This window comes from Bombina bombina, chromosome 9 (genome assembly GCF_027579735.1).
Source record: "Bombina bombina isolate aBomBom1 chromosome 9, aBomBom1.pri, whole genome shotgun sequence".
Taxonomy (NCBI): domain Eukaryota; kingdom Metazoa; phylum Chordata; class Amphibia; order Anura; family Bombinatoridae; genus Bombina; species Bombina bombina.
In genome coordinates, this window is record NC_069507.1 from 49,148,124 (window position 1) to 49,160,643 (window position 12,520).

A 12,520-nucleotide genomic window follows, 5' to 3' on the forward strand; every position below is an offset into this window, starting at 1 on the left:
ACGGAATACCACCCTGAAAAAATAATAATAATAAAGCGCTTTGAAAAATAAAAATTTAAAAAATTTGCTTACAAAACTTAAAAAGCGATATATATTCCAGAGCATAAAAACCATCGATATTTCGTTTAGTCCATAATAGATCTTTAACAGATAGAATCCCTTATGGTTAATAGGGTATATTATAAGTGAGACTTTGCTCCGTGATTATAACAAAAATAGTGGTATTTTAATAACGGCAAAATGTTCTTATTTGGATACTTTGTATCCTTATCTTTGTTATATGTGTAGCTATAACTCACGAATAGTTGCAGCAGCTGTAACCAAATACTACTGATGTCCGTCCGAAATTATGCGGTACTGTATAGTAACATGCTCCTTGCGTGTGGGCAGCCTTGTGACCTGCAGCTCTTAGTCTCCAGTATAGGACTCACCACTCCCTCCGTGGAAAAGTGACCGGCTGAAACATGCCGCTCCTTGCGTGTGAGTGACCTGCTGGACTGTAGCTTTCGGCCTCCGATACTCACAGCTCCCTGCTTGTGAATGGTTGACTGGATCCTCGTTAGTAGCCTCACAATCAGAGGACACACTGGGTTCTTCGTGTGTATGACCGGCTTATTCGACTCAGGCAAAACTGAAGATTGAATGGACACCCGCTCTTAGCGTGATATACGCGCGGGCAATTACTAGGTGCCTAGTGAGTTTAAGTTCTGGTAAACGAGCAACTTCTTACTTCTACGCGTTTCACCCGTATGTCTGGGCTTTTTCAAGATGTCAGTTGCTGCCAGAACATCGTTTTTAAAATCCGTTGCTTACTTCTCATTGGTTATTCTGTGTCTGGTAATTGTTTCTTAAGGTGGATCTCTCAGGTGAATGTCTCTTAAGGTAGAATCACATAATAATGTGTTAATATATTCTTTTATAGATCTTGTTCTCAGTGTCTTCTCGTTATGTCCCATTCTTTAACAATAATGTGATGTATGGTCGATTTTCATAAAAATTAATGTGATAGATGGAAAATTTAATAAAAATTAAAAATGGATAGTAAATCTTCCTAATTAAAAATTGGAGATTGTATGCTTTCTCGGGGTGGTAATTCCAAAGGGTGGTATTCCGTTTTTGCATCAAAATTCTAGTAACCATATTTCGTGGAAATGCTACAGATATATACTAAATTATATTAATATATATTATTACTGTTATTGTGACTATGATCTTGGATGCAATTTATTTAATCCATAATAATATAATATGCTCCTTATTGTAAACTGTTGTTCCGTTGCTTCTCTTTAAGGTATATGTGATTTGGATTCCCTAAGATAAATGTATTATTTATCAATAGAGTTATGTCAGTACTCTCATTTGATTCCCCATATTACAAATAAAATAATAAAAAGTTATGTGTAAATTATTTGTGTAAATCTAAAGGGTTTATACTACCAAAAAGGGAGATAAATCCATCTCTGATTTTAAACCTCTGGGATAGAGGGTATCCAATTTATATATTAATTCTGATTCTTTTTTAATGAGTTTTGCCTCAAAATTCCCCCCCCCCTCCAATCTCCTCTAACTGTACAGATCCCCCAAAACTTAAAATGTTGTAAGTTATTGTTATGAGTTTCCCTGAAATGTTTATATAAATGGGTGTCAAGATTACCTTTGTCAATGTTACATAAATGTTCTCGGATCCTGTCTTGTAACATTCGGGTAGTCTCTCCAATATAAATTAAATTACAAGAACATTTTATAAGATATATGACCCCTTTATTGGAACATCTGATAATGTCTTTTATAGCAAAATCCTCTCCTATTCCTTCTATATGTACAGAGCTACTTTTATCACTATATCTACACGCTCTACATAAATGGCAAGGGAAAAAACCTTTAAGGGAATGGCCTTTTAAATCTTTATCTACCAAGATTTTGTTCTCCTTCTTTAATTCACTTGGTGCTAAAATTTGTTTAAGATTTTTCGCTTTTTTAAATATAATTTTGGGTTTATAGGCTAATAGATCTCCTATTATGGGATCCTTTTTAATTATGTGCCAGTGTTTATTGACTATTTTCATTATTAATTGATGGTTTTCACTATAATCTGTGATGAGGGCTATATCATATTCATTCTTTTCCACAGAGTTAGTTGGTGTATCTTTATTTCTATATTGTAAAAGGGAACTTCTTTCTGTTGTACTTGCTCTATTGATAGCTCCTTCAATTTCTTGTTCTGAGTATCCTCTATCATAGAATCTTTGTTGTAAAACTTTAACTTGAGTTTCGAAGTCGGTATGATTGGAACAATTTTTTCGAATTCTAAGGAACTGTCCAGTTGGTATGTTCCCTTTCCATTTTTCATGGTGGCAACTTTTCTTATGTATGTAGTTATTACAATCTACTTTTTTGAAGAATGTTCTAGTTTCTAGATTACCTTCTTCTACATATATTTCTAGATCTAAGAATGAAATGGATGATCTACTGTACTCATAAGTGAAGTGTAGGCCCCTATCATTAATATTCATTGTTTCAAAGAATAGCTTCAATCTCTCTTCAGAGCCTCTCCACACAATAAGAATGTCATCTATGTACCGTTTAAAGAGCACGAGGTCCGCGCCAAATTCTTGTGTCCTGAGGAAATTATCCTCCCAGTGACCCATGAATATATTGGCATAACTTGGCGCGAACCTTGTGCCCATCGCGGTACCTTCCAGCTGTAAATAATACTTTCCATTGAATTCAAAATAATTATTTTCTAAAATAAATGTTATCCCCTTCAAAATGAAATTACTGAATTGTGTACTAATGTTGCTATCTTGATTCAAGATTGTTTCTACTGCCTGGAGACCCTTGGTATGGTCTATAACTGTGTACAGTGATGTAACATCACTAGTTGCAAGAATTAAATTTTCTTCCCACTCTATGTTCTCCATCAGTTGCAATACTTGTGTTGAATCCCTTAAATATGTATTTAGATTTTTTACGTATTTTTGAAGAAAAATGTCCACATATCTTGATAAATTACATGTGACAGAGCCAATCCCTGAGATGATTGGTCTTCCAGGGGGATTTTCTAAGCTTTTATGCACCTTTGGCAGGAAGTAAAAGATGGGGGTTCGTGGAAATTCTGGATATAGATATTGAAATTCGTTATCATTGAGGATCCCACCATCTTTTCCTTCCTCCAAGATAGAAAGTAGATTTTTCATAATTCTCTTTGTGGGATTAAGATCCAGAATTTTATATGTCTTGGGATCATTAAGGATTCTATTTGCTTCATTGACATAGTTGGTTCTACTCATAATAACTACCCCCCCACACCTTTATCTGCCGGTTTTATAACTACTTGTTTATTGTTTTGTAGCTTTTCTATAATTTCTCTGTCTTTTTTTGTTAGATTAAAATTTGGTTTGAATTTTTTTGGATTGCTTTCTTTTAGATCTTTAAGAACTATTTTTTCAAAAGTCTCTAGATTTGAGCCTTTTGCAAATGTGGGATAAAATTTTGATGCTGATTTTAAGTTTGTATGTTTGGTGTCACTTTTTATATCAGTTGAAATTTGAGGAAATCTAGAGGGGTTTACCTGTTTTTCCAAGTTTTTTTTTAGGAAAAAACGTTTTAATGTTAGTTTCCTAACGAATTGTTTCACATGTATGTGAGTGTTAAATTTATTTAGAGTAGTTGTGGGAGCAAAGGACATTCCCAATGAGAGCACTCTTTTTTCATCCTCATTTAAATTTTCATTACTAAGATTGAAAATCCCTGTATTTATTGGTACTATCTTACTTTTTTTGCCTCTCCTTCTATTCTTTCCTCCTCTTTGTCCTCTAGCTATCTTTTCTTTTGATTTAATGGGGTGTAGAATTTTTCCCTCTTCTCTAGGGCTAAGAGATCCTTTGTGGTGTCCTCCCTCAGAGGGCTCTTCTCTTAAAAATTCCTTTCATCTTTCAGGGGAGAGAATCTATTCATTGTTTCTATATGCCAGCTGTCTTTTCTTGCTCTCTGCGGTCTTTCATCATAATAGTTATCATTGAAATTCTGATTGTGGTAGTAGTTTCTAAAGGGTCTCTGATTCCTCTGTGGATTGTAATCACTATTAGAATACCTATTACCATAGTATTGGGGTCTGTTATCATGGAAATTTGTATCAGTATTTGTATAATGTCTTGTGTAATTTGAACTTGTGTTTTGTGGGTAAGCTCTATGATTATAGTTATAGTTGTAATGTTCTGAATGAGAAAATGGTTGTTTTGATTTATAGTTGGAATGAGTTCTCCAATTCGTGTAATTATCATGATGTTCAAATTGTCTTCTGTTATATAATTCTCTCCCATGTTTATCATTTTTATAGTTTCTTTCCCTTTGTGTCTCATAATGGTTCCTTTCTATAAACCTACCTTGTGTTTTGTACTCCCCAAATTGTTGTTTTGGGTTTGATTGATCCCAGTTGTTTCTATTGGTTGGTTCCAAATTATCATTATCTATTTTACTTTTTTCTTTGTTTTGTTCTAACTGGTCATTTCTGTCCCTTTCTAGTTTCCTCCATTTAGTATCTAGAAGATCTTGTTTAAGTTCTGTTAATTTATTTACTAAACTATTTTGTCTCTCTTTAAAATTAGGATGTTCCCTTTTTGTTTCAAGCTTGCTTTTGAATTCCGTAATTTGTGTATTTATTTCACCCAAAGTTTCCTTTCGTGATTTTTTTAAAATTCCTATTAAACTTTGTGATGCTTCTTTTAAAACTAAGTCCCATTCTTGTTGATGTGTCTGATTAAGTGAAAAAGTGCATGCTTTTTTAAATTTAAGCCCCCTAGGAATCAAATCCAAATCTGTGTATTTATCTAAAAAAAACAATTCCATTTTTTGCTTTATTTCTCTAACCATTAATTTATCCAATTCATTAACAAGTTGATTAAAATCTAAAAAATTACTTTGTGGTCATTCTTCTGTGATTTTGGTGTTACTAAGTTCTAATAGAAGGTTGTCTCTGAATGAAAACAATTCAGAATCCATTTTTGTGTATGCTGTGATAATAAATATATATACCTTTTATATTAAAAAGTGATTACTTCTACTATAAAAAATGGATTATAAGTGCGTGATTAAGCTGCTGATTGGTAAAAGGGGATTATATACAAAATTGCACGGGTATTACAGCGCTAAAATCTAAAAAGGATACCTAGGCCACTCTCCAACTATCTCCCCAAGATAGAAAAATAGAATAAACAATATGGTAGAATGAGAGGGCGCTGAAAGCTAAGGTATACTTAACACACCTAATCGGATCAGATTTCTAAATGTAGTAAAAATAGCAAAGGTAAGAAATCCCAAAGACAGTATTAGTGTTATAAATTATTTACTGGTGGGAACGTTTCCCTATTTAAAGGTGCAATACATGTACATATAAAATCATAAAAACAATTGACAATTACATAAAGTATTCAACATGATATATTCAACTTATAGTTTACGGAATACCACCCTGAAAAAATAATAATAATAAAGCGCTTTGAAAAATAAAAATTTAAAAAATTCGCTTACAAAACTTAAAAAGCGATATATATTCCAGAGCATAAAAAACCATCTATATTTCGTTTAGTCCATAATAGATCTTTAACATAATATACCCTATTAACCATAAGGGATTCTATCTGTTAAAGATCTATTGGAGAGCAATCCAAAAAAATTCAAACCAAATTTTAATCTAACAAAAAAAGACAGAGAAATTATAGAAAAGCTACAAAACAATAAACAAGTAGTTATAAAACCGGCAGATAAAGGTGGGGGGGTAGTTATTATGAGTAGAACCAACTATGTCAATGAAGCAAATAGAATCCTTAATGATCCCAAGACATATAAAATTCTGGATCTTAATCCCACAGAGAGAATTATGAAAAATCTACTTTCTATCTTGGAGGAAGGAAAAGATGGTGGGATCCTCAATGATAACGAATTTCAATATCTATATCCAGAATTTCCACGAACCCCCATCTTTTACTTCCTGCCAAAGGTGCATAAAAGCTTAGAAAATCCCCCTGGAAGACCAATCATCTCAGGGATTGGCTCTGTCACATGTAATTTATCAAGATATGTGGACATTTTTCTTCAAAAATACGTAAAAAATCTAAATACATATTTAAGGGATTCAACACAAGTATTGCAACTGATGGAGAACATAGAGTGGGAAGAAAATTTAATTCTTGCAACTAGTGATGTTACATCACTTTACACAGTTATAGACCATACCAAGGGTCTCCAGGCAGTAGAAACAATCTTGAATCAAGATAGCAACATTAGTACACAATTCAGTAATTTCATTTTGAAGGGGATAAAATTTATTTTAGAAAATAATTATTTTGAATTCAATGGAAAGTATTATTTACAGCTGGAAGGTACCGCGATGGGCACGAGGTTCGCGCCAAGTTATGCCAATATATTCATGGGTCACTGGGAGGATAATTTCCTCAGGACACAAGAATTTGGCGCGGACCTCGTGCTCTTTAAACGGTACATAGATGACATTCTTATTGTGTGGAGAGGCTCTGAAGAGAGATTGAAGCTATTCTTTGAAACAATGAATATTAATGATAGGGGCCTACACTTCACTTATGAGTACAGTAGATCATCCATTTCATTCTTAGATCTAGAAATATATGTAGAAGAAGGTAATCTAGAAACTAGAACATTCTTCAAAAAAGTAGATTGTAATAACTACATACATAAGAAGAGTTGCCACCATGAAAAATGGAAAGGGAACATATCAACTGGACAGTTCCTTAGAATTCGAAAAAATTGTTCCAAACATACCGACTTCGAAACTCAAGTTAAAGTTTTACAACAAAGATTCTATGAAAGAGGATACTCAGAACAAGAAATTGAAGGAGCTATCAATAGAGCAAGTACAACAGAAAGAAGTTCCCTTTTACAATATAGAAATAAAGATACACCAACTAACTCTGTGGAAAAGAATGAATATGATATAGCCCTCATCACAGATTATAGTGAAAACCATCAATTAATAAGGAAAATAGCCAATAAACACTGGCACATAATTAAAAAGGATCCCATAATAGGAGATCTATTAGCCTATAAACCCAAAATTATATTTAAAAAAGCAAAAAATCTTAAACAAATTTTAGCACCAAGTGAATTAAAGAAGGAGAACAAAATCTTGGTAGATAAAGATTTAAAAGGCCATTCCCTTAAAGGTTTTTTCCCTTGCCATTTATGTAGAGCGTGTAGATATAGTGATAAAAGTAGCTCTGTACATATAGAAGGAATAGGAGAGGATTTTGCTATAAAAGACATTATCAGATGTTCCAATAAAGGGGTCATATATATCTTATAAAATGTTCTTGTAATTTAATTTATATTGGAGAGACTACCCGAATGTTACGAGACAGGATCCGAGAACATTTATGCAACATTGACAAAGGTAATCTTGACACCCATTTATATAAACATTTCAGGGAAACTCATAACAATAACTTACAACATTTTAAGTTTTGGGGGATCTGTATAGTTAGAGGAGATTGGAGGGGGGGGGATTTTGAGGCAAAACTCCTTAAAAAAGAATCAGAATTAATATATAAATCGGATACCCTCTATCCAAGAGGTTTAAACTCAGAGATGGATTTATCTCCCTTTTTGGTAGTATAAACCCTTTAGATTTACACAAATAATTTACACATAACTTTTTATTATTTTATTTGTAATATGGGGAATCAAATGAGGGTACTGACATAACTCTATTGATAAATAATACATTTATCTTAGGGAATCCAAATCACATATACCTTAAAGAGAAGCAACGGAACAACAGTTTACAATAAGGAGCATATTATATTATTATGGATTAAATAAATTGCATCCAAGATCATAGTCACAATAACAGTAATAATATATATTAATATAATTTAGTATATATCTGTAGCATTTCCACGAAATATGGTTACTAGAATTTTGATGCAAAAACGGAATACCACCCTTTGGAATTACCACCCTGAGAAAGCATACAATCTCCAATTTTTAATTAGGAAGATTTACTATCCATTTTTAATTTTTATTAAATATTCCATCTATCATATTAATTTTTATGAAAATCGACCATACATCACATTATTGTTAAAGAATGGGACATAACGAGAAGACACTGAGAACAAGATCTATAAAAGAATATATTAACACATTATTATGTGATTCTACCTTAAGAGACATTCACCTGAGAGATCCACCTTAAGAAACAATTACCAGACACAGAATAACCAATGAGAAGTAAGCAACGGATTTTAAAAACGATGTTCTGGCAGCAACTGACATCTTGAAAAAGCACAGACATACGGATGAAACGCGTAGAAGTAAGAAGTTGCTCGTTTACCAGAACTTAAACTCACTAGGTACCTAGTAATTGCCCGCACGTATATCACGCTAAGAGCGGGTGTCCATTCAATCTTCAGTTTTGCCTGAGTCGAATAAGCCGGTCATACACACGAAGAACCCAGTGTGTCCTCTGATTGTGAGGCTACTAACGAGGATCCAGTCAACCATTCACAGGCAGGGAGCTGTGAGTATCGGAGGCCGAAAGCTACAGTCCAGCAGGTCACTCACACGCAAGGAGCGGCGTGTTTCAGCCGGTCACTTTTCCACGGAGGGAGTGGTGAGTCCTATACCAGAGACTAAGAGCTGCAGGTTACAAGGCTGCCCACACGCAATGAGCGTGTTACTATACAGTACCGCAGAATTTATGACGGACATCAGCAGCATTTGGTTACAGCTGCTGCAACTATTCGTGAGTCATAGCTACACATATAACAAAGATAAAGATACAAAGTATCCAAATAAGAACATTTTGCCGCTATTAAAATACCACTATTTTTGTTATAATCATGGAGCAAAGTCTCACTTATAATATACCCTATTAACCATAAGGGATTCTATCTGTTAAAGATCTATTATGGACTAAACGAAATATAGATGGTTTTTTATGCTCTGGAATATATATCGTTTTTTAAGCAGATTTTTTAAATTTTTATTTTTCAAAGCGATTTATTATTATTATTTTTTCAGGGTGGTATTCCGTAAACTATAAGTTGAATATATCATGTCGAATACTTTATGTAATTGTCAATTGTTTTTATGATTTTATATGTACATGTATTGCACCTTTAAATAGGGAAACGTTCCCACCAGTAAATAATTTATAACACTAATACTGTCTTTGGGATTTCTTACCTTTGCTATTTTTACTACATTTAGAAATCTGATCCGATTAGGTGTGTTAAGTATACCTTAGCTTTCAGCGCCCTCTCATTCTACCATATTGTTTATTCTATTTTTCTATCTTGGGGAGATAGTTGGAGAGTGGCCTAGGTATCCTTTTTAGATTTTAGCGCTGAAATACCCATGCAATTTTGTATATACTCCTGAAATGTGGATGGTAGATAGACAACAATTGTGGGTCTCTGCCCACTGAAGAATCTGAGTAACCTCCTTCATGGCTAAGGAACTCCGAGTTCCTCCCTAGTGATTGATGTAAGCCACAGAGGTTATGTTGTCTAACTGAAACCTGATAAACTGGGCTTTGTAAATCACCCTCAACTCCAAGATGTTGATGGGAAGAGCAGACTCTTCATGAGTCCAAAGGCCCTGTGCTTTTAATGAGTTCCAGACTGCTCCCCAGCCCAGCAGGCTGGCGTCTGTGGTCACGATCACCCAGGAAGGTCTCCAAAAGCATGAGCCCTGAGACAGATGTTCCTGAGAAATCCACCACGGGAGAGAATCCCTTGACAACTGATTTAACTCTATTCTCTGGGATAGATCTGCATGGTCGCCATTCCATTATATGAGCATGCACAACTGGAGAGCTCTCAAATGGAATCAAGCAAAAGGAAGGATGTCCATGGATGCCACCATCAGAACGATTACCTCCATACATTTAGCCACTGAAGGATGAGCAGTAGCCTGAAGAGAGAGGCAAGAGGAAATGATTTTGTTTTTCCTGACCTCTGTCAGAAACATCTTCATCAATAGAGAATCTATTATTGTCCCTAAGAACACTACTCTTGTAGCAGGGGAAAGGGATTTTTTTCCAGATTCATATTCCAACCGTGGGACAAAGAAAAGACAACAATATCTCTGTGTGAGATTTTGCTTGTTGAAAAGATGGCGCCTGAACCAATATGTCGTCCAGGTAGGGTGCCACAGCAATTCCACGAGAAAGGATCACTGCCAAAAGAGCCCCCAGAACCTTTAAAAAAATTCTGGGAGCCGTGGCTAGACCAAATGGAAGGGCCACGAACTGGAAATGTTTGTCCAGAAAGGCAAATCTCAGGAATCTGTGATGGTCCCTGTGAATAGGAACATGAAGATATGCATCCTTTAGGTCTATGGTTGTCATGAACTGACCCTCTTGTACTAAAGGAAGAATGGAGCGTATAGTCTCCATCTTGGAGGATGAAACTTTGAGAAACTTGTTCAGACACTTCAAGTCTAGAATGGGACAGAAAGTTCCCTCTTTTTTGGGAACCACTAATAGGTTGGAGTATGCATGTATTGTTGTATACATTTCAAAAACGCCTATCTCTTTATCTAGTCTGCAGATAATCTTGAGAGAAAGAATCTGCTTCTGGGAGGAAAAGTCTTGAATTTCAATTTGTAACCCTGGGATACTATGTCCACAGTCCAGGGATCTGGGACATCTTGTATCCAGGCTTAAGAGAACTGAGTTTGTCCCCCACCTGATCCGATCCCAGATCGGGGGCAAACCCTTCATGCTGATTTGGAATCAGCTGCGGGTTTCTTTGATTGTTTCCCCTTGTTCCAAGACTGATTGGGTTTCCAAGAAGACTTGGATTGTTCCTGCTTGGAAGAAGAAGGGGAAGGCTTTCCTCTGAAGTTAGAAAGGAATGAAAATTACTCTGACGTCCTTTAGGCCTATTCTTCTTATCTTGAGGTAGAAAAGACCCTTTTCCACCTGTAATTTTAGAGATCATTTCTGCCAAACCGGGTCCAAACAAGGTTTTGCCCTTGTAAGGAATTTCCAGAAGCTTGACTTTAGAGGAAACGTCCACAGATCAGGATTTTAACCATAACGCCCTGCGGGCTAGGACAGCGAAACTAGAAGTTTTAGCTCCTAGTCTAACAACCTGTAAAAATGGCATCTGCAATAAAGGAATTGGACAATTTAAGAGCTTTAATCCTATATTGAATTTCATCCAAGGAAGTTTCTACTTGAAGAGAATCAGACGCGTCAAAACAATAAGATGCCGCACTAGTCATGGTGGCAATACACACTGCAGGTTGCCATTGGAGACCTTGATGAACATATGTCTTTTTCAAATAAGCCTCCAGCTTCTTGTCAATCGGATCCTTAAAAGAGCAGCTATCCTCAATAGGAATGTGATTCTCTTAGCCAGAGTGGAAATGACCCCTTCAACTTTGGGTACAGTATACCAAGGGTCTTTAATGCAGTCCTCGACAGGAAACATTTTCTTAAAAATGGGAGACGGGGAAAAAGACACCACAGTTTTTTCCCATTCCTGTGAGCTAATCTCCCTAGCACGGTCCGGCACAGGAAAAAACGCCGAAGTGGAAGGTTCATCAAATAAACTATCAAAGGGACAGTCTACACCAGAATTTTTATTGTTTTAAAAGATAGATAATCCCTTTATTACCCATTCCCTAGTTTTGCATAACCAACACAGTTATATTAATATACTTTTAACCTCTGTGATTATCTTGTATTTTAGCCTCTGCAAACTGCCCTTTTATTTCAGTTCTTTTGACAGACTTGCAGTTTAGCCAATCAGTGCCTGCTCCCAGATAACTTCACGTGCATGAGCACAGTGTTATCTATATGAAACACATGAACTAACACCCTCTAGTGGTGAAAAACTGTTAAAATGCATTCTGTAAAGAGGTGGCCTTCAAGGTCTCAGAAATTAGCATATGAACCTCCTAGGTTAAGCTTTCAACTAAGAATACCAAGAGAACAAAGCAAAATTGGTGATAAAAGTATCTGAATCATGAAAGTTTATTTTGGCCTAGACTGTCCCTTTAAGTTTACTAGATTTCTTAGGAGTGACAACGACAGGGGTATCGGAGTCATCTAAAGTAGCTAAAACCTCCTTTAACAATACGTGAAGGTGTTCAAGCTTAAATCTGAAGGATACCACCTCAGTCTCAGAAGAAGGAATTATACTGTCCGAATCTGAGATTTCACCCTTAGAAAGTCCCGATGTATCTTCCTCATCAGACTTATGAGAAAGAGCAACTTGGGAAGCAGAACCGGAGACAGGCACCTTACTTTCTGAATTTTTAGATTTCCTCTTGTGTTTTCCCTGTAATCTGGGAATGGCAGCTAATGCCACAGATACCGCTGAAGATACCTGGGCAGCAATTTCTGCTTTTAAATAAACTCCACTAGGAGTTATAGAGGAACCGCAGGGCGCTGCATGTGACACCATTGAGGCGTGGGACGTAGCAGGAGAAAGCTGAGGTATTATTTTAACAGCATCATCCTGAGAGACATTAG